Source organism: Pteropus alecto, unplaced genomic scaffold (assembly GCF_000325575.1).
Source record: "Pteropus alecto unplaced genomic scaffold, ASM32557v1 scaffold25, whole genome shotgun sequence".
Classification (NCBI taxonomy): domain Eukaryota; kingdom Metazoa; phylum Chordata; class Mammalia; order Chiroptera; family Pteropodidae; genus Pteropus; species Pteropus alecto.
The window spans coordinates 29,503,116-29,526,866 of record NW_006441955.1 but is presented as its reverse complement, the minus strand read 5'-3'; the positions used below and the strand labels follow the sequence as shown (position 1 = coordinate 29,526,866).

Genomic DNA, 23,751 nt, shown 5'->3' with positions numbered 1-23,751 from the left:
GAATTCTTTATTGAGTGTTTTCTATGTGCCGAGCCCGCAAAACATTGGAACAAAACAATCTTTGCCGTAGAGTTTACATTCTACTAGAAAGACCTAAAATGGGCTCACGAATAATAGTGTGGTGTGCTATAAAGTAATACACGATATGGAAAAAGTAGGATAAAAAGATGGTAGGGTAGAGGAGCATGTCGTAGCTTTTAAATGTTACACTGAGCAAAGATTTGAAGGATATGCAGTTAGCTGGGGGAAGATACGCTAAGCTAAGAAAAGCAGCCCAGGCAAAGGAACCATACACCTCGCAGGTTCCTAGTCAGTAGCAAGCCTGTTATGTTTGGGAAACACTATGAAGGCCAGGAGTCAGATGAGAAAGGAGGAGAGTAAGAGAGGAAAGAGAAATGGTTAGGAGTTGGCAGATTATGTAGGGTTTTGAAGGGAGTTTGGTGTTTATTTTATGTGAGACGTATATCTCTTGGAGGATTTGAGAAGAGGAATGACATGACCTGGCTTACATTTTAAAAGCATCACTCAGGTCTGTGGCCATGCCACCATGAACAAGCCGGATCCCGTGAGATCTCAGAAGCTAAGCAGGGTCGGGCCTGGTGAGTAGTTGGATGGGAGGCCACCTAGGAAGACCAGGTGCTGTAGGCTTAAAAAGGGATTGTACCATGACAAAGTCCTTGCAATCTGTGAGGTCAACCAAGGGTTGCCTCACCATAAAAACAAACAAAAAACAATGTTACCCTAATAAACAAAAAAATTAAAAGCATCACTCAGACTTTTTTTGAGAACAGACTTAAGGGGAGGCAAAATGAAAGGAGAGGAGAAACGACAGTGTCTTGACCCAGTGGCTCTGGTGGAAGTGGTGAGAAGTGATCAGATTCTTTTGTAAGTTCCTGATGATTGAATGAAGGGTATGAGAGAAGGAGAAGAGTCAAGGATGATTCCAGGACTTTTGAACTAAGCGACTGGAAAGATGGAGTTACCTACCAATCAGTTGAGATGGGAGAGACTTCAGGTGGAGCAAATCTGAAGGGTAAGATCAAAATTTCAGTTATAGAAATGTTAAGTTTGAGATACTATTAGTCATCTGATTGTTATTTTCATGTAGTCAGTTGGAATATATGATTCTGCAGCCGGAGAGAGGTGTGGTCTAGAGATCAAAATTTGGGAGTCATCAGCATATACTTTTTCACACCACTATAATAAATGTAGCTAGTGAACTGGAAAAAAGAGGAAGATGAAGGAGCAGCCCCACATGAAGAGAAAAGGAGGATCCAATAAAGGAGAATGAGAAGCCAAGAGAAGAAAGTATTTCCTCAGTGGTTAAATTTGTTATATTTTTCATTTTAATTTTATGAAAATAGTGTTGAGCTTAAAAATCACTGACATATGGGTTTGACGGCACTAAATCATAAAATTTTATATAATTTAAAGAAGAGTAATTAGATCAAACACAACAAGGAGGAGGAGGGTTAGAGGAAGAGAGCAGGAGGAGACAAACCAACCTTTATCTAAAAAATATAGACTAAAAAAACATTTTGGAACCCTCTTCTAACCTTAATATTTTATTTCCGTACATGTAATAAATATATCTTTTTCTCATAAGAACACAGAATAGTACTGAAATGTGTTTAGATAATTATCTTAAATTTATTCAGAAGTGCCATACAAATGAGACCATAAACTGTTTTAACACAGAGACTTCCTTTTTTTCCTTCATGACTTATTTGTAATAGTTGTGTGAGTTGAATAAAAGTATTTCTATGGTCAGAATTCACAAAAGCACGAATCAAGTCAACAAATATATATTTAATGTTAACCAATAAATGAATCGGGTGATGAATATGCTGTAAACAGCAGGCTCTATGTTCAGATCTGTGTTCAAATTTTGACTCAGTCCATTAGAAATCGCAATTAAATCTCATAATCTGAGTCTCAATTTTTTCATCTCTAAATGGGCTAATTATAATGCCTCATAGGTCGTTGAAATAACATTTTAAAGAAACACTCGATAAATGCTAACTGGCTATTTTTATTACTTCTAGGTGTACGAGACTATGGTAAAAATTGTGGAGAGAAAAAAAAAGATGTCATGTTTACCCTCAAATAGCTTACAGTTTAGAAGATAAAACACAATTCTAGTGTAAGTATTGAATAATGGTCATTGTAGAGTGCTCCTTAACTTGAGGTCCATTTTATCCATTTGCTTTTTCTCACTAATTGCTTCATCGTCCATTATTTTCAAGGCCCATTTACATTATTTTGAAATAAAACATTTTTAATATTTAATAAAGATTTTTTGCTTATTTATTTTAGTTCTGACATTTGAGAGACCCTATAATACAACTCTGGGACACTAGACGAATTCAGTGAACCAAACAAATGTATAACCAAGATTCCATTTAGAAAATTTGATCCATTATTTTACAATATGACTTAAACTCTTTACATCACAAAAATCATTCCAAAGGCACAAAATATTAATTCATTACATGAGAATGTGAGATACCAGTTTTTTATTTATAATGTGATATAACCCTTTGACAAACACACAGAATATTGATGCTTTCTGAGCATGAATTATACCATGCAGTAAAAGCAGGTAAGAACTGTTAAAGAAAAACCAAAATGGAGGCCACAGTTTGAATATACATGTATACCAAAGCTCATAGTCATATAACCAAAACTTAAACTGACCTGATTTCCCCAAATACTGACTCTGACCTTAAACAAAACTTAAGCTCTCTTTGAAAGACAAATACCCCATGATTTCACTTACATGTAGAATCTAAAGAACAAAATGTGTCAACTAATGCCATCATAATAAAAAATAAATAAACAACAAAACAGAAACTCATAAATACAGAGAACATTTTGAGGGTTACCAGATGGGAGGGGGTAGGAGGATGGGGATGTGAAGTATAGTATAAGGAATATAGTTAATAACCTTGTAATAACTATGTATGGTGTCAGACGGGTACTAGATTTATCGGGGCCATCACTTCATAGGTTATACAAATGTGTACTCACTATGTCGTATACCTGAAACTAATATAATATTATATGCCAACTATAACTGAAAAATAAAAAATAAAAAAATTTAAGCTCTCTCATTAGCGTTACCTTATAGCTAGCCAATCAGCTATACGTGATTAAGTTTCCACGTGATTAAGTTTCCACAGCACTCCTACCCTAAAAATTTTAAGTTTCTAGTAACCAATCACAATAACAAAAACAATGTACTCCATTATTAATACCTTATAAACCTATAGCTGCTAAAAGCCAAGCTTCTAATTACTTTTAGCGTTAAGTCTCCCTGTTCATGAGCATTTGTTTCTTGCTCGGTAAAAGATTCCTATCAACTAAAGCTCTTTGAATTTCTTTTGACAGAACAACAAAACTATTACATAATTAGCTTCTCGTTTCTAGATATTTTACTGGTGTCCAAGAACTGCTTTAGGCACATAAACTACTTATCTCGCAAAATTTTGAAAGTCCTCTTTGTTTATTCTATACCTTAGGTTATTTTAGTGATTAATGAGCTTTATTTCCAGGCTTTAGTGACTCAGGAAGTTGGATGAAAAGTTATTACAGAGATTCATAGTGTCAATAGGACTCTCACAGTGTCAATTCTCCTTCAAAAGAACTTGAAGTCAATAAGAATAGAAGTAATACAATTTTGTGAAGAGATATTAGAGCCACATACTCTCCTACCTGAAAGTGAATTAGAAGGACTGAAATTTGGAGACTTTTCAGATATTGGAAACCTGGAGAGTAATCATGTGGTGAATATTTCATCATCTCTATGTGCTTCACACTAGGAAATATACATAATGCATTTGATGACCTTTCCAGAAACTGGAAATATATTAGGAAATCAAAAACTTTCTCCCAGAAGTAAGTCTTCAGATTGTGTTTTGGGAATAATTTCTAATAATTTCTTTGAGGCATTAAAATTTTTTTAGGCACACTCTAAACTTGGTCGTGCTAGTGTAAGATGCAAGGACAGTCCTCGCTATATTTTCCAATGATCTTGAGCAATAAGGTGAACTGTTTGGTAAAAAGGATTTTTTTCTGCCTGTTAATATTTCCAGAAAGTGTAGTTCCACATGTGCCTTCTCTGGTGATACACATTTCTGATTCTTACTTGACCAGAGAAAGCAATACCACAATCAAATTGCAGTTTCGCTAAAATACCATCTCTTGAATTGATTTCTGGTTGTTTGAATTCATCAAAGGAGTTTTTATTTAAATCTTTGGAAGATATATTACACCTCTGGCTGGGGTTTCTGACTCTGGAGAAACCATAAATAAAATTTAAATACCAGTCTGGAATGATTTTCATGTATTTTTATTTTGATTGAGTCATTCAACAAACATTTATTAAGTCATACTTTGTACCAGATCCTCTGGCTCTTGCAGTCAAAAAGAAACCACTCAAAGCACTCCAGTAGGAAGAGACCAACAAATACAGAAGCAAAACCCCAAATTGTGAGAGATGCTATGACCATTACCTTGTATAATCAAGACCGAATTTAGAATTACATCTTCCCATGTCTTCTTCAAAAATTTAGAGTAGGTGTATTTGTAAGTTAACTGTTGGTAGCTCGGAATATGCTTTCCATGGAAATTAACCCATTAGTAGTGATTATATCACCCAGGCCAGAGATACAGATATTTATTCATTTGTTTTCAACGAATACTGTTAATTTTTTCCTTATATTTGTGTCTTAATTTTCTACAATCATAGAAAGAATTGCTATATGAAATAAAATATTTTTATATTATCTCACAAACATAAAATATAGCAAATCTTCTGTGCCATTATCAAAGACACAATATTTAAAATGAAAGCTAATGAAACATAGTCCTTAGCTTAGACTAGCAGTTCTCAAACTTTTTTTCTTAGAACGCCATACACTCTTAAAAATTATTGAGGACTTCAAAGAGCTTTTGTTAATGTGAGTTATACCTATCAATATTTACCGTGTACAAATTAAAAACAACAGATTAAATATGTATTTATTTAAAATTAATAACAACCCCATTATACAAAATACATACTTTATGAAAATGACTATAGTGTCCAAAACAAAATTAATGCAAAGTGTGGTATTATTTTACATGCCTTGGAAATCTCTTGTCTGGCTTAATAGAAGATTACTGGATTTAAATCTATTGCATTTAACTTGTTGTGACGTACTGTTTTGGTTGAAGTAAAAAGTGCATGAAGAAAATCTGGCCTCAGACTGGTATGTAGTTGAAAAAGGGAGGAGTATTTAAGAACTTTTCTAGATAACTATGGATATTTTTCTTTGATATTACACAAAATTTGAGAAGTTGTAAATTTCTTAAAGGTTAGTTGTAATGTGTAATGCGAAGTCATCGATGAGCTCTTCATAGTCTATTACATTAAAATCTATTGGTCTATCTTGCATTTTGAATGGATCTTTTACCCACAGATGATTTTGTAGCATCATGTATTTATTGGCTATTTGGAAAATATTGGTTCACTGAGCTATGCATATCTTCACAAAGTTGACACATTTCATTATATATTATCAAAAAATCTCATTTGTTAAAGTCACTACTGATTTCTGATGATCACTAATCTCATCAGAAAAGTCTTCAAGTACTGATAAGCTGTCAAACTGACAGTGGTAGATACAAGTCTTATGAAATTCTGATTTTCACTTTAATAGACGCTTCTTTGGCTGCGGGTCACTGCTGTCAGTGCCCATAATGCAATGCAGGGAGTGAAGGCAGGGGTTTAGGAGAGTGAGGAGTTATGGATGATAAGAGCCTCTTTTTGTTGTACACTTCCCAGGGCTGTTTCTCTGTTACTTTCTTTCATTTGTGGACCCCTGATGATTGTCTTAATTTTCAATTGCCACCATTAGTTAGCAAGAGTAACTTTATCTTAAAGCCTAAATATATCCGGGGAGTCTACTTGAAGAAGCAATTCATGGGGTATTTTGTGGGATCCTTCTATTCTACTCATTTGTGCAGGATGTAAGCCACCATCCATTATATGACAGATCCGAAGGCAGCATCTTGGGGAGACAAAGTTATACTATTTGGTGATTCTGATTAAGATTTTTCTTCTTTTCAGACATACTATAGAAAATAATGTGTTCTCACAGCTTTTCCTTTTCTCCTTGAAGCAATCAAAAAGCATGTTCAATTTTTCTGGTTTCTTTCTCCTCACCCCCATAGCAACAAGATGAAATATAGATAATAGACTCTTAATCCTTTATTCCTATATACTCTGATAGGGATTATAACGTCTTATATAATGTTGGTCTTTGGCTCCACAAAAATGGAAGTAAAGCTTAGCTTTCTTTAAGGGGAATAATAAGTCAGTAGGTCTCCTAGAATTTTCATCACAAGAGCCAGAAGGGCTTTTAGAAGAGGTAAAGAGATGGGAGAACAGTCTGAAGAACTGAAGATGTGTTTATGTGATAAGCATTAATAGTAGTGATATGAGCAGAAACTGCAGAATTGGATTATACTTTTGTCCTCTGTATTTTTTCCCTATGTCACTCCTAACTACAAGATTGACAGTAGGGTAAAGAAGTGGAGATTAGGAATAACGTACCCCTAGTAAGTGATCAGGTTCCAAAAGTTTCCACCGCATTCCAGTAGACTCCAGGAAGATTTTGTTTATTTAGGTTCCCTCCAGTTATTCTTTTTGTATTCTAAAGCCAAAAGTTCAGGATACAGATTAGTATCTTCTAAAACTTGCCTTAGTTAAAGGCACTGTTTCTGTGATGGAGCGCTAGGAATTTCCAGTGTCCCCCAGGGATCACAAGACACTAGAACATCTTATATTTGCTAAAACCTTGCAAGAGGCCTATAGAGCTTCTTGTAGTATGATCAGCAGACCAACAACGATAGTATTATCTGGAAGCTTGATAGAAATGCAGAGTCTCAGGGTCCACCCTCAGATCAACTGAAAGATGCTAAGTGGTTCATAAAACATTAAAATTTGAGAAACACTTCTGTAAAAAGATATATGTTATGTTCCTTACCCCTGTTCCTTTCTATTGATCAATCAGGTCTTGCATCGGGCCAAAAATTTATGGTTAGTTTATAATGATATTTTATTATCGTTAAAAACAGTATTTTACTATTTTAAAAATGATTGCATTGTTTGAAGAGCAGACTAGTAAGAACTATTTTGGAAAACTAATATATTTGTTTTATTTTCTAAGTCTTTGCACAGACTTGAAATGAAACTAAATAGATCCTTTATCTCCGACTGGTAGTCAACATATCAATCCAGAGACCTGTGATTATACCTCATGAGAACAAAATGTCTTTACTTTTTTCTTTCAAGCAACTATCAACGAAAGCGGTTTTCAAAGTGTTGTCCCAGGACCAGCAGCATTTGCATCACCTGGGAACTTGTTAAAAGTGCAGATGCCTGTTTCAGAGGGTCTGAATCAGAGGCTCTGGGGATGGGACTCAGAAATCTGTGTTTTAACAAGGCCTCCAGGTGATCTTGATGCACACCCAAGTTGGAGACCCAATGATCTTGATCTATTATTTTCTGATATATACAAGCAGACTACCTACGGTTTCATTTCTCTAGTGTCTTTGGTATGCTTCCTTAACTGGGAACCAAATCAGGTGCTTCTCATGTCTTCATATAGGAAAATTTTGGTGCCCACAGTAGGTGATACTAAAAGCATGTTATAGCAAATGTTTTTATAAATATAAAAAAGAAACTCTAGCAATGACGATAGAGCTTGTATTGCTATAATCATCATCTTTAAGTAAATAAAAGAGAGATTAATGATTGACTTTAAGACCATATTTACTTTTGGCTAAAAGTTAGTTAAGAATCTGACACTATGGTATCCCCAGGTGCCTCTGGGACACTCAATTCATTTTTATTACTGCTCACATTATTTTGACAATGATTATTTTTATTGCCCAGAAATAGCTGATTTTTGAATATCAGCAATAAGACATTAAAGTCTCTTCTTGCTAAATGCAATGTGGTATATGAATTGAATCCTAGAACAGAAAAAAAGGCATTAGTGGAAAACAAGTGAAATCTGAATAATATCCAAAGGTTAGTTAATACTAATGTACCAATGTTGGTTCTTAGTTTTAAAAAATGTGCTATAGTGATATAAAATGTTAACATTAAGGGAAACTGGATGAGGGTATATAGGAATTCTGTATTCTTTTGCAACATTTCCACAAATTTAAAATTATTCCAAAAATTTTTTTCTGAAAAAAAAAAAATCTTTCTCTGACCCATTCTTTAACAAAGCTGTTGAAGTATTACCAGGTAAAAGAAATTAAAGAACTGCTCTATACCCGCCCGTTTGTAGTTAGACCAACATTATTTAATTTGTTGGGATGCCAGCAAAGCTATTAATAGTCACAAAACACATTTGCTAAATATCTAGAACAAGCAATTAAAGCAGGAAAGGTGCTTCCTTTACTCTCCATTCCTTGCACTTTGATGTATAGAGTTTCCACCTGAGTACTTTGCACTTGGTGATATGTTGTTTTAATAATAATCCTCAAATCATTTCATGGATGACTGTTCCCATCCACCTCCGCCCTCCTCCAGAGCACTTAATGCAGTGCGCTGCAAGAAGCAGGCATTCAGAGCTCAGATTTCTCTGACTAACCAACTGACTCAATGTGCTACCTGTAATTATATTTTAAAATTTAATCAGGGCAGTTCTAGGAACTCAAGGAGATAAAGTCAAAATCAACCATTCAAGTTAGGTGTGCATAAATTGTCTAGAGTGAATAGACTTCATCAAAACTTGTCAAAATGCAGAATTTGTCAGTAGAAACCAGAATATTAAAAATTTTAATCATCCATATGAAATATACTCAAAACTGAAGGTGAATAGTTCGTGGTGAAGTTAACATTTCTAAAATAAATTTGGGGCTGAACAGAAAGTTAATAGTCTTACTTATTTCTTGCTTTTTGTTTTTTAAAGTAATCAAGTTTCACAAATATTATCTTGCCCTAGCTGTTGATATGTGTTGAGAAATTCTGAGAAAAGCTTGTATTGGAAGAAATCATTTATCTCTCTGATCTTCCTTGGTAACATCTATGTAAACTAAAGCCAAAGCTACTAAAAAATACCAAGAATTGTGATACAGCTAACATTAGAGATTCTCAAAGTGTTTCCAATGTATCATCTCAATTCTTCTAAAATTCCTATAAATAGATGAAAGGCTGGATGATGATAACCATCTTTCCAGTGGGAAAATGGAAATTCAAAGAGATTTTAAAAAGCACTCAGATTAAACTACAAATTGGAATTCTTAGGCCATTGCTTTCAACTAATCGTGTGTCATGCCCTTAGATCATGTTACTTAGAGTAAATTGTTAAATGAACATAACCCCATACATCTGCATATACTCAATTTCTTTTCTTGGCTGCAGTGTATGTTCAGGAACAAAGCACTTGATGAAGTGCAATGTGGACCCTTTAAAAGAGGCAGATGCATGAAATTTGAAGCAGTAAATGTAGGAGCAATATTTGTTTTTCATTTAACTATTTCAATCCATGTTTTCAGAGATGGTAGAGGTTGGTACAATTTTGAAAAAATTTGTTTAAGCCAAAAAATATATATATTTGATGCATTGTCTTCCATATCTATATTTAAACTAGGGAGACTTACCTCAGAGGTTTCTAATTATAGAAAGTGGGAAAGAATTATCTTTATTATTTCCTGAGCTGAGGTAATAAATTGAAAATTATTTGATTGACACAATTACAAAATTGTTGGTCAGAGGCCAGGAGAATTATTAATTTTTTTTCCAGGTTTCATTCTCAGGAATAAAAAAGTTTTCAAATACCTGAATTAGATTTTACATTGAAACCATTCGTAGGGAGGTTTAATATTTTAGCTGCTAACAAGAAGTTTACCTTTTGAACTGCTAGGAGACTGTGTCTCTGGCCTTATACAAAATGAAGATGCACATAATGTACTTTACATAGCTGATACCATCTATTTCATATTTTATCTTGAATTAGCATAAACATTTCAGCATTTGCGGTGAAACTAACATCTAACAGAGCAGTCAGGGTTTGATGTTCTAGATAAGGAAATATAGTGTGTTATCTTTTCTAGAAGAACATTATCTTGTCATATCACACTTTTAAATAGGAGTCATGATATTGATCCATAGGCATCTTCATTAAAAATGGAAGTTTCTTTAAATTTGGAATTGTATTTAATGACTATAGCACATTTAGTCCACATAAGCTATTAAGTAAGGTGCTTCCAGTACTAATTTATTGATTCACTCCTATAAATATTTCTTAATGCTCACAACCAAGCATGGCCTTGTGAAGAAACCAAAGAAACAAAACACAACATAAGGCTCTCCTCTGCAAGAAACTTAAAATATAATGAAGAATCGAAACCTACAACATGATATCTTATACCTCAATCCAGGTATTAAATAGCACTGGAAAAGAACAGTACTGTAAAGATTAGAAGATTATATTTATTAGTCAGTGCTGTGATATTAAATAAAGAAAGAGTTCTGTGTTTTGGAAACAACGTATTACAATGGTTAGGAACACATTTTTATTTTTAATTATTTTATTGTGCATTATTATTGCCTATATTCATTATACTGTGCTTAGATTTCTATGGCTTATTTACTACTTGTTGCAAATTTGTACCTTAAACAATATTACTCTTCTCTCCTCCCTCCTACCGCAATCCTCTAGTCACCACAATTTTACTCTCCGTTTTTTACAGGCATAACTTTTTTAGATGCCAAACATATGTGATATCATACAGTACTTATCTATGTCTGACTGGCTTATCTCACATAGAATAATGTGCTCAGTGTCCAACCATGTTGTCACAAATGGGAGAATATCCTTCTTTCTCAAGGCTGAATAAATTCCATTGTGTATATGTACAGTAGCTTTTCTATCCATTCACCCATTGATGGGCATGTAGATTGTTTCCATATCTTGACTATTGAGGGAGGAATACAGGTTTTGGAGTCAGCCAGATCTGCATTCAATCCCAGCTTACCCACATTAGCTGTTTGATTTTGGGCAAGAACCTAGCTTCTCTAAGTCTCTGTTTCTTTTTCCTTTTTAAAATGTAGACAATTAAAGGACCTAGCCCATGGAGGAGTTGTGATGATTAGATGAGATTGATAATGCATGAAACAATTTTAGCACAATTTGTCTTCAGTCAGTATGCTCTTACTTAGTAACTCCTATTATTAGTAGTTGATAATAGTGTCTTATCACTATGTTGTACATCAGAGAAGATTCCCCAGAGAAGACAAGCACTAAGGTGGACCTGCTCAGTGTTTAAGTTGAGTGCAAGCCCTACTTCATCACTGACACTCAGGAAAAGAGATCATAATTGATTCCTCAGTTGGAGATTTACTCAATGGCTTTAGGTAAATGCATGAAAATCCATTTATTCACTCATTCATTAATTCATTTATTCATCAAATATTTCCTGTATGCCTTCTCATTGCTGGCTTCTGTGCTAGGTGCCAAGAATACAAAGGTAAGTAAAAACAATCAGACCCTTCTTTCATTGAACAAATACTTACATAAATATGTATGTGCGCGTGTATGTATGTGATATATGTGATATCATATAATTATATATATTTACATATATATACATATAGTTATTCCAGTGAGTGTTATGAAGGTATATTTTGTGCTCTGAGAGTGTGTAGCAAGGGGATACCTGCCTAGTTCAGGGAAGGCTTTTTTGAGGCAGTGGCTTATCTCACATAGAATAATGTGCTCAGTGTCCAACCATGTTGTCACAAATGGGAGAATATCCTTCTTTCTCAAGGCTGAATAAATTCCATTGTGTATATGTACAGTAGCTTTTCTATCCATTCACCCATTGATGGGCATGTAGATTGTTTCCATATCTTGACTATTGAGGGAGGAATACAGGTTTCGGAGTCAGCCAGATCTGCATTCAATCCCAGCTTACCCACATTAGCTGTTTGATTTTGGGCAAGAACCTAGCTTCTCTAAGTCTCTGTTTCTTTTTCCTTTTTAAAATGTAGACAATTAAAGGACCTAGCCCATGGAGGAGTTGTGATGATTAGATGAGATTGATAATGCATGAAACAATTTTAGCACAATTTGTCTATCAGTCAGTATGCTCTTACTTAGTAACTCCTATTATTAGTAGTTGATAATAGTGTCTTATCACTATGTTGTACATCAGAGAAGATTCCCCAGAGAAGACAAGCACTAAGGTGGACCTGCTCAGTGTTTAAGTTGAGTGCAAGCCCTACTTCATCACTGACACTCAGGAAAAGAGATCATAATTGATTCCTCAGTTGGAGATTTACTCAATGGCTTTAGGTAAATGCATGAAAATCCATTTATTCACTCATTCATTAATTCATTTATTCATCAAATATTTCCTGTATGCCTTCTCATTGTTGGCTACTGTGCTAGGTGCCAAGAATACAAAGGTAAGTAAAAACAATCAGACCCTTCTTTCATTGAACAAATACTTACATAAACATGTATGTGTGTGTGTATGTATATGATATATGTGATATCATATAATTATATATGTTTACATATATGTCCATATAGTTATTCCAATGAATGTTATGAAGGTATATTTTGTGCTCTGAGAGTGTGTAGCAAGGGGATACCTGCCTAGTTCAGGGAAGGCTTTTTGAGGCAGTGATATATGAACTGAACTCTAAAGAAGTGGGAAGGGTTGAATGGGGAAGGGCATTTGGACAGAGAGAATAGTATATGTGAAGGCTGAACTTGGTGTGCCTGAGGCCTGGGGAGACCAGTGTGGATGGAATGCATAGATAGCAGGCAGGTCAAGTGAGACTGGAGGCAGGGCTTTGGAGGTAGTAAAGATTTCGATCATTATTCTAAGTGTATTAATGGTAAGTGATGAAAAAGTTTAAATAGGATCATGACATGATCAGATCTTTGTTTTGCAAGAGCACTATGGCTGCAGTGGGGGAGGGTCAGTAGTGCTAGAAGTAGAGAAGAGTCTCTGTGATTGATTAGATAACCAGGTGATTGAAGGGACTGAATTCAGTGGGGGCATAAACATGAAAAGATTCTACTATTGTTGCTAACTACTGTTTTCAAATATGCTGATACAATTTCCCTTAAAATTTCTTAACATTTCTAGCAGATTATCATAGTTTCTAGATCATTTTCGGTTATTAAAAAATCCTGTCTGGCCTAGTCCAACCTTATACCCAGTTTAAACCTTTTTCTGCCCAGTTCCACCTGCAACAACCTTCCAGGCCAGTCATAATCCAAGGACTGAGGAACATTCCTGGAAGTGAGATTAGTATGTAGTCTCTTTTCTTACTTTCTCTATTATAAGTTTTCCTTTGTTCTCTGACCAATGAAACTTAATGCAGGGCTGGGAAAAGCTTCAAATATCTCCCACTTAATTGGAGCCACTGCTGATATGCTCTGTTTGGTAGGCATCCAGATGCTGCCTCTGTCTGATGAGGTATTCTTCATAAGGTCCTGCAAAGGTCTCTCCACAGTTCTCTGATGGCACCCTACCTTAGCAAGGTACCCCACAGCCTCTTGGTGTTGGGGTATGGCCCTCTTGAGCAGGTAACAGCAATTCATTTGAAGTTTAACTTTCTTCAGTGTCTTATAAGAAATTGAAGCATCTTGCTACTCTCAGTGATATCACTTCTCTTTGTACCCCAATTCTTGTTTCTCTGCTGCTCAGAGTGGTGTTAAGAGCACATTAGCAAGTCCACTGGCTGAGTAGGTGTCCAAGCCATCAATGAGATGTTCGTATCTTCTTCTTGGAGGCATTTCTTGTCTTTACAAGTAATTGATTGGGTTTCTTAACTTAGCTTGTGGGGAAGGGAAGAGGCATGTCATTTACCCCCTGGGACTCCTTTCATTTTCCCCTAGCATGCTGGGGGGAGGAGAAAAAGGAGGGAGACTGATGTTTAGAGGATCAAAGCCAGTTCTGCTGCCTTCCATTAACCACTGGTTCTCATTAGATGATGGGGATTCCTTGATGCCTGTTGTCTTCAACTTTGGAGCTTTGGTGGCAATTCTGAGAAAACAGAGAGAAAGAGCAATTTACCATACTGAAATATTGAACAAGGGATATAAGGGAGAAGAGATTCAAAAATGATCCCCCATTTCTGAGCTAGAAAATGGATGGATAGTGAGACAGGTAAAAGTCAAGAAAGAACCAGGTAGTCAGGTAGAGGGGAGGTCCTGAGTTTGATTTTGCACATTTCAAGTGTGAGGTGCCTTTCGAGCATCTAACTGGAGTTATTAAGTAGACAGATGGACCTATGGCCTGGAGCTCAAAGAAGTCTAAGCTAGAGGTATAAGTTTAGGAGTCATTGCTGTATAGATAATAATTGAAGGCATTAATATGCATGTAACCAAATAGGGAGGATATAGCATAAGAAGAACAGTAGTTCCAGGACTGATCTTTGAGGAACTCCAACAGTTAAAGGGGGAATAGAGGAGGGCAAGTTGGCAAAAGAAACTGAGAAAGGATAGTAAAAGGAAAACAAGGAGTGTGTGGTAGAATATAAACCAAGATAGGGTGATAGTGAGTGGAGGAAGTGGGGTTGAGGGAGGATGTTTTAGAAGTTAAGAGACTGAGTATGTTTGAAAGCTGATGGGAAGGATCCAGTACAGAGGGGTGTTAGGAACTGACCACACAAAAGAGAAGGCAGTTGGAGATGGGATCCAGAGCTCAGGAAGAGGAATCAGCCTTGGAGAAAGGAAAAAGGAAAGAAAAAAATTGTTGCAATTTTATGTAGTTGTGCAAATTTCAGTTTGAGGAAGTTGAGGGAATTTATTTTTGATCATTTTGTGTAGTAGAAGTAAGATCACAGAGGGAGATTTTAGCTGAACTGAAAACCAAGATATTCATTATTACTGCTTTACCATCATCTGTCAAAGCCTTTGGATTCCAAATTCCATTTGACTGAAGACCTTTTCCAAGCTAACATGTCTCTCTCACCCTCCAAAGCATCCTCACCTATTGTCCCAAACATGCTGAAATAGCACAGTTGTTTTTTTTCATAGCAAGTTATCTCATTTTACTCATTAATACACATCCCAACAAAAGCTAAACCTTAAGAGAATAGAGAGGAAGAAAATATGTTTCAGTAATCTGAAGGCTTAATTATCACTAAGATCACTTGGCTTTGACACTGGACTTTAAGGTCAGTCCTTACTTTTATGACTACCAAAAACACAATGTCCTTACATATGCTGCCGACAAGAGACTCACTTCAGATTAAAAGACACACACAGACTAAAAGTAAGGGGATGGAAAAATATATTTTATGATGAACCTAAAGGGTATTGTGCTGAGTGGAGTAAGTCAGTTAGAGAAAGACAAATGCCATATGATTTTAGGTACATGTGGACTCTAAAGAACAAAATAAACACACACACACACAGAGAAACAAATGCGTAGATACAGAGAACATTTTGAGGGTTACCAGATGGGAGGGGGATTTGGGGTAAGTGAAAAATGAGGAAGGTATTAAGAAGTACAAAATAGTAATTATAAAATAGTCATGGAGATATAAAGGACAGCATAAAGAATATAGTCAATAATATTATAATAACTATGTACAGTGTCAGATGGGTACTAGATTTATTGGGGTGATCACATTGTGAGATATATAGATGTCTAATCAAAACGTTGAACATCTGAAACTACTATAATATTGTATGCCAATATAATTGAAAAATAAAAAAATTATTAAAAAACATAATGTCCTTAGTCAATTGTAATAAACAAAAACTACAGACATCAGTTTGGATTTTTAAGCTTCTCATATGAACAAAGTGACAATTTGGAAACTCTTCAGCAAGCTTATAATATATCTCATCTAATTTTTACTGAGCGACCAACATGCTCAGAAAACAAGGAAAAACAGTTTTATATGGTACCAACTTCAACTGGACTTACAGACTTAGGTGAGTGGATTAATTATTTAAATTTTCTTTTTAAAAAGTCAGTTTTGGAATAAATGACTAGGAATTTTGAAATATGACTCATTAGTAAACCTTGTAGCTCTGATTCCAGAAAATAAGACTGAAAATATAAAGACTAACTCATTAATTAACTGGATTCATCAATTAGTTCTGGTTCCCCATTCTAAGTGGGGCAAGATTGTTTTTGTTTGTTTGTTTGTTTGTTTGTTTTTACAGAATTCAAGATAACTCTTGTCTTCCTCCCAAACTGAAAGGCGGTCCCCTTCCTTTCTCAGCCGCCTCAAATTAAGTAACTCCTTTGGACTCATATTTGATTATCTCCTGATTTCTAAGCTCTTGTGTGAGAAACTATATTAAACAGACCCTGAATGGATGTGAATTTGTGTATATCCTGCTTGTTCTATTCATTCATCAGTTCCTTAAGGGTCATTCTCAATTGCAATGGTTTTGAATGGTTTCCTAAGTCCTGACACATTGCCAAATAACCTGAATCCTGGAAACAAATAAATTCCTGTTTCCATGAATTCTGTTATTACACTTCTCATTCACTGTATTGTTTTAATGACCAAAAAATTTCTGGTAGCATGGTAGAGAGTATATTTTATTGCAATGATAATGGTGACTAACATTTATTTAGCACTTTTTATATGCTAGGTGATGCTCTAAGTGCTTTACCATATGACTCATTTAATCCCCTCAACAGTTCCATGCATTGGGTACTATTATGGGCCTCATTTTTGTAGAGTAGGTATCTAAGACACAGAGAAATTATAAATAATGCCCAGAGTCACCTGAGCAGAGCCAGGATCCAAATCCAGGCAATCTGCCTTCTATGCTCATATTCTTAGGGCCTATCCTATAAAATGATCCATCATATAAAACCAAGTGTTTCATTAATAATCAAAAATATGATAATATTTAAGAGTCTAAACTTTACCACTACAGATCTGAAATTAAATTTGCAAAAATAATATCAGCAAATAAAGTAGGCAGAAAATGTTACATTATGTTTGCAAGTAGCCATGGTAATTAAGAATGAATGAATATTTGGAAATTTTAATGAAAACCTTATGTCCTACCTAGACTACTCTTCCTTCCCCACCAACGGTCTGCATACCCTTAGCAAGAAATTACTGCTTAAGTAAACATTCTGCATGACACCCTACTATGCCTTCTGCATAGGATGATTCCAAGCAGAATGGGCCTTCAATGAATATCACTGTCTGATTGGAAAGTTCATTAATGCATGCAACCATTTATTCAGAGCCTACCTCCCAAAAGCTTATAGAGCTGTAGGGGAGACAAACATATAAAAAATTATTACAACACAGTAAAAGAAGTTAAAAAAAATAAAGGTATGTGCAGGATATATAGTGGCAATATTGAGATGAAGAAGAGAAGCGGTGGAGGAGATGATGATTGGGAGAAGAGTATATCTGAAAGGCATCCCTAAAAAGGAAGTGTTTGAGTTGGGTGAGTGAATTCTCCAGGCAGACAAGGAATAGGGAAGACCATTCCAAGCAGAGGGTGTGGCATGTATAAAGACTCATGGATGTGAGATAGAATAATGTTTTCAAGGAACCGTAAGTCTCATGTGATTATAGGGACATGAGGTGCCAGGAAGGAAGGGCATTGAAGATTTAGCTGGAGGGATAGGTAAAGACTAGATGAATATGAAGAAACTTGGAGCTTTATTGGAGAGAACGGGGTATTAATGGATAGCTGCAAGAAGGGGAGGGCCACGATGAATTTAATACTCAGACAAATTGAACTCCAACTTCTTCCAATTGATTGTCACACATAATAATGTATTAAAAAATAAGCAAGCGTATACGATTGTTAAATATCTAAAGTGGCCATCTATAGTGGGAATATACTGTTGATGTTTGTCCAGCATCTATTTATTCTTTCTTTCATTTTTTGTATTAGCATCTTGATTTTCCTTTGGAAGTTAACCCTCCTGCAAAGCCTACAATCTCCTACAACTATCAAACAAGTTATCCTACTCTCCTTAGCTAAAAGTTGAGCAAAGGATCTGAGCAAGTTTCCTCCAACTCCTCCAGGAATTTAAATTTTATGAATAGTGACTCAAGGATGTGAAAAGATTATAGTTGATCTACTTGGTGTCAGTGCCCTGAAGGAAGCCCATATTTCCTATTACTCAGGTCACCAAAGTGCCCAGAATTACATCAGTCTTCCCCCTTTTGAAACGAGGTTCTTCCTTGAGGTTTTCCACATCTCCCAATAAATTCTATTTTTCTTGAGGTAGTACATTCTTTTTCTGCTCAAACCAGGTTCGGTTTGCTTCCACTCTAAGAACCTTAATTTATACATCACCCGTGGGGACGATCTGCTTACCTACTAACATTAGGTGGAAATTTTCTACTAAGGTCGTTGTACTCTATGAGTTTAGACGCAGCAGGCAGCCCTTTACTCTCTGGGTCTTGCTGCTGCACTGGTATGCTGGCAAGAAGTGGGCTCAGGTTTGGTTTGCTCTCAAAATCTGCAGCTCTCCCTCTTTCTCCTCCTCTTCCCTCAGCCACCAACTCGAAACAGAGGGAAATCTCTACTTGTGAAAGTCTTCTTCCCTTTATATTTCTGGCCAAGACACTTTTCTATGTTTAGCATGGAAACTTTCATCCCTTTCGTAAAACCACTATTTTTACCAAAGGTCCTGGAAGAGCAATGAAAGCCTTATAGTCTTCTATTTTCCACCTTGCCCCAAAGCTACTTGGAGGCAATAAACACATATTTCCTATGTGCTTGAATTAGGAAGCAGATTGGAGGCAGAAGAAAAATGAAAAGACACAAAAGAGGAATAGAAAAGAAGTTAGCACTTCAAAGTACTCCAGTGGTTTAATTAAAACAAACAAACAAACAAAAAAAAACCTTTCGGATATCTTTATATCTTTATCATTCTTTATTGTATTTTTTTGTATATCTTGTGTTATTTTACATTTTACTTAAGGATAGAGAATGTACATTTATTATTAGATGTATTGGGTCATTTTTCTGGGTTCATAGTGGCTCTTTTTAGTCACTATAATGCCAGGAATGATCATGCCTGTGTCGAAAGATGAACAATCTTTATGCATTTTCCAAATTGTCTGAAAGAACTCTCGGAAGACACACTTTCCATCAAAATATTTAGGATACAGCCCATCCATCATAGGCACTGGCTTTTGGGTCACTGGCAAGGTATTGCCCTTAGTCATCTTCTTTATGCACACCTTCTGACATAATATATACGGGAAGCATTAAAAACTTCCTGTATGCTTTTATGTAATATCAAATACCAGTGGTGGAATGTATGGGGGTGCAATAAGGGACTGTGAGTGCTTTTACATGTTTCATAACTGGAATTAGTAATGGTGGACTTCCTTTCCTAAGTTTCTACCTCTGCCATATTCTGTGATAAATTTCACCAGGTTATATAGATATTCTCATAGAACCAGTGTTCAAGGGAGATAATTGGTTCCTCCTCTAATCCTGATCACGCTCTCATTCTCCCTTCTCATTCTATTCCTTTTTTTTGTTCCACAGAAACTTGGAGTTTTACAGTACAAGAAGATGGGGGCAAAGAGGAAGAGAAAAGGCAACAAAAGGACAAAAAGACAGTAAAGGAAACTGGAGAGAAGAATGAAAATTTGAAAGAGAAGGAAGAACAGATATTCATAAAATATTTTGAAAGTATTAAAAAGCAGGAGATTAGAATTAGTCAAAAAAAAAAAGACAACACTAAAAATGTGCCACTTAACCCTCCTCTCCTCCTGTTTCACCTGCAACACCCCACTTCCATCCATCTCTCCCTCCTCAAGCCTTTCTGATACAAGACATTTCACTAAAGTCACAGTGGTTTTGAAAATGTTCTTTCAATATATGTATTAGAGCTATTGCTTGTCACTACTTGGGTTCATCCAATTAAACAGAGAACTTCTTCTAATTGCTTTATCATTATTAGTAGTAAAGTTATCCTTGCCAGAGACTGCCTGAGAGGATGATCCAAGAAGGGAATTAAGATTTTTTTCTCATCTGTTACTACTATTCGTAGGATGGAGGTAGCTTGTATTCTAGACCTCTTAAGTCATTTTCTATTTTTGTTCATGTTTATATTTTATTGTTTAAAATGTTTTTACCTCCATGTTACTGGTATTATTTGAAAACTTTTATTTGGCTTCAGCTGTTTTCTTGGATATGAATGTGTCTGATAATAATACAAATGGCACTTCGCTCAAGAGTGATGGCAAAGAAAGCTTAGTTCATTCCTTTTATTATAGGTTTGCCTTTTAAGGAGAGGCCACACTGAGAAGACAGTAGCATCATTTAGGCTAGCAAATGTTCTGTGCTTGTGGTGTTCTGGTATTCTTTTCTTTCTTCCTTTCTCTTCTTTTCTTTTCTTTTTTTTTTTTACTTTCTAATGTAAAAATAAATCTCTTTCTTCTTTCATCCAGTCATCTTAGAAGGAGAGGGTGAGAGGTAGCTTCATCCAATGATGGGCACTCTTTCTTTGGAGATTTGTTTTAATAATTACCCAGGCTTTGATGTGTGTGTTTCCATATTTGTTGCCGTTCCTTAATGCGAGAGGTGATTTCCATCCTATCCTTTTATCCTCATAACCTTACTTCCCAGAGGCAAAGGACATGCTCTGTGCCTGACAGCATTATGAAACACCTGGGTTTGTCTGACCCACCCCTCCACAGGTTACACCACCCAGGACACTATGAAAATGAAGTTACACTGACAGGAGGTCAGTAGTACTCTGCTGGATTCAGATGAAATTAAACCAACATGGAACCTCAAAGGCCAGGCTGTGGAAGGTCATCTCTGAACCTCCTGAAAGTAAGTTTTCAGCCAGATTTTTACTTATTTCAGTATTGGTTTTTGAGATGCTACTTCATTGGGTTTTTAAAAATTTGATGCTCAGCATAGAAGCATGAAGTCTCTAAATACAGGACTTCACTAAAGGAGAATGATCATTAGCAGGCCCTCTCTTCCTTTCTGTTTGTAAGAGCCCCTTTTTCCTTTGTTGATATTTTATACTCAGTGCCTTGGGAGAGATACTTCTTAGAAATTACTTCTATTTTACTTTGTAGTAGTCTAGTCAGGAAAAAAAAAAGAGAAAGAATTGAAAGGGAATGGAGATGAAATTCAAAAATTGATTTATAAAATATATATATTTTATCTTACATTTTATATGGCTCACAGCCCATCTTTATACTATAATTCATCTGAGTCTCACATATTATCCCTGATATTATTTATAATTCATTCATTTGACAAACATCTATTAAATTGGACACTTTGAAAACAAGGAGGGAGAGATTTCAACAAGAATTTAAGCTCCATGAGCACAGGATTTTACCCTATTTCATTCACTGTTATATCTCCAGCACTCAAAACAGTGCCTGGCACATAGGAGTCACTCAATAAATATTTGTTGATGAATAAATATTAATATGATTTAAAAAATCATTTTAGAGTAAGAGATATACTAAGTATATTACTAAGTATATTAGGCCTGGAATTATGAATATTTTAAAAACTATCGTTTAGAAAAGGATTCTGAGGAAGACTTGAAGTACCCAAGTGTCAGAAGAGGTATGCTCTTTTGTGTTCAGAGTGGGCAGCTATTTTACGTTCCAGATTTTTTTTTTTTTTTGCCTTGAAGGAGTTATATAGTTAATTATATCTTTTCATTTTCGATCTCGTTTAGAAGGTAAAAAGATTCTGATATATAAAAACGAGTTGGTTTTTTTAATTAATCTTGTCTGTGTTCACTTACTGCTCCTCTCTAAGGAATTCCAAGGCATCCACCAGGTGGTTGTATTAAACCTCACAGATCAGCACAGAGGTTGTGAGCAGAGCACACAGCTCTTAGGCACTGCCATCAGAGCCAAGCCGATTTCACTAGACTGAGTGTTCATTTTCAAATTTTGTATTTGCTGTTCCTTTATTTCTTTATCCTCCTTAGGGCCAGAAGGAAAGAGAAAAGGAATTGAAGATAGGAACCTGAGATTTTGGTGGAAGACTTACTTAGCTGGTCTCCTCTGTCACCCACCTTCTTTCCTGTCTACTTAGCTCAGAACTTTTTTTGTTTTGCTTCTCCAACAGCAAAGTCAAAGTGGGAATCAAATGCAGACTTGGCTGAGGGCACTCCCCAACTAAGAGGGCACCATTACCTCCTTTTTGTGGTCTTGGGAACTGAGAATTCAGAGTGACTTTTCTGAGGTTATGTTGTGTCTGCAGTGGTGAGACCAGAAGTTCTGTTTGAGGCTTTAGCCATTATTCTGTGCTATAAAAAGCACATAACACAGTCTAATACTTTTATGTAGCAGCTGATGTGTTGTGGGATTTCATTTTATAAGAACCTTCAGTCCAACACATAAATCTCTTTCAGGTCGGTGAGGCTGTGTGTGTGTGTGTGTGTGTGTGTCTTGTAATTCACTCTGAGTTCATCCAAGGCAAATGTTTCTGAACTAGCAAATTTAAAAAGACACTGGGTTGTTATGGGAAAAGCACAAGATTGAGAATTAGGATCTCAGGTCTAGATTGGACTTGGTTGCTAATCAAGTTTTTACCTAGAATGAACCTTGTGCCTCATTTTCCTGGTTTATAAACTAAGGGAATTGCATGAAATGAACTGCAACAGCACTTGTAGCTCTAATGTTCTGTTTAGGCTCAAGACTTTTTATCCTTCATTTCTACTGTTTTGAATAATGGAATATAAAGTGTTGGAAAGAACCCTAACATCGGCTCAGTAAATGTTAGTTAAGTTTGAGCTAAATTGATCTAGACAACCTACTTAGTCTATAGAGGAGGGAACTAAGTGAGCACAGAAAAGTTAAGCCGCTTGTCAAATTTACACAACAAATTAATAGCAGCAACCTGGGATTTTTAATCAATATGATTTTTTTCTCAGAAAAATGTTTCTTCCTATCTTTTGTTGGTGGTAGTGTTGAGGGCGACGGGTAGAGAAGAAACAGAAGTTTTTACAAAAAGGTGAAACTACTATCTCTGCTCTGATGGCAGTGCCTATTATGATAGTCCCTGTAGATTTTAATTCAAATTATTAGTGACTGTTGTACAGAGGCATGTGTTGTTTGCTTTAAACACAGGTCAAGTACTTCAGGAGAAAAAAAAATCCATCCTGTTCTTTAAAAAAATAACACCTTTCTTTAATTTTTCCTTCTGACTTCACTTTTTTGTTCGTTGTTCAAATAGTAAAAGAGTTCAGAAAAATGCATTCAAAGAGACAAGAACCAAGAGTTCCAGTCGGGCCTTTGCACAGATTTTGGAAAATCTGATGGATAAGTAATATCTCCTAATATGAAAATGGTAACTCTATTCCACACACCATTTTTCTGCTCTGGTGTGAGTTCATACTTAAGTATGAACTCCTCGTGCTCTCAGAAGCTGGCTCTTCCTGACTTATCTCTTTGAACAGCGTCAAGATTCTCCATGATCTTCCCACTTCAAATTTTTGTCATCTTTGATTTCTCTTCTTTCTTCAATACATTGAAATAGTTGTAGTTAACACTAATGTAATGGCTAGGTGGAGAGCCAGAGGAAAGAAAGAGCAATTAGGGGTGTCATTTTATAAACTATATAAATGTCTAATCAATGTACTGTATAACTGAAACTAATAGAATGAAATTTAAAAAAAAAAATATATATATATATAATCACACAAAAAAAGAAATAGTTTCTAAACTCCATGAGTTTCTTCTTTTCAGTATGTATTACATCAATTTTATTTCTTCACATA

At 35.5% G+C, this 23,751-nt stretch overlaps 1 pseudogene; it reads left to right on the top strand.

Moving 5' to 3' along the window:
- The first annotated feature begins 529 nt into the window (after nt 1-529).
- Nucleotides 530-648, top strand: LOC112485880 (annotated as a pseudogene).
- Nucleotides 649-23,751: the final 23,103 nt, after the last annotated feature.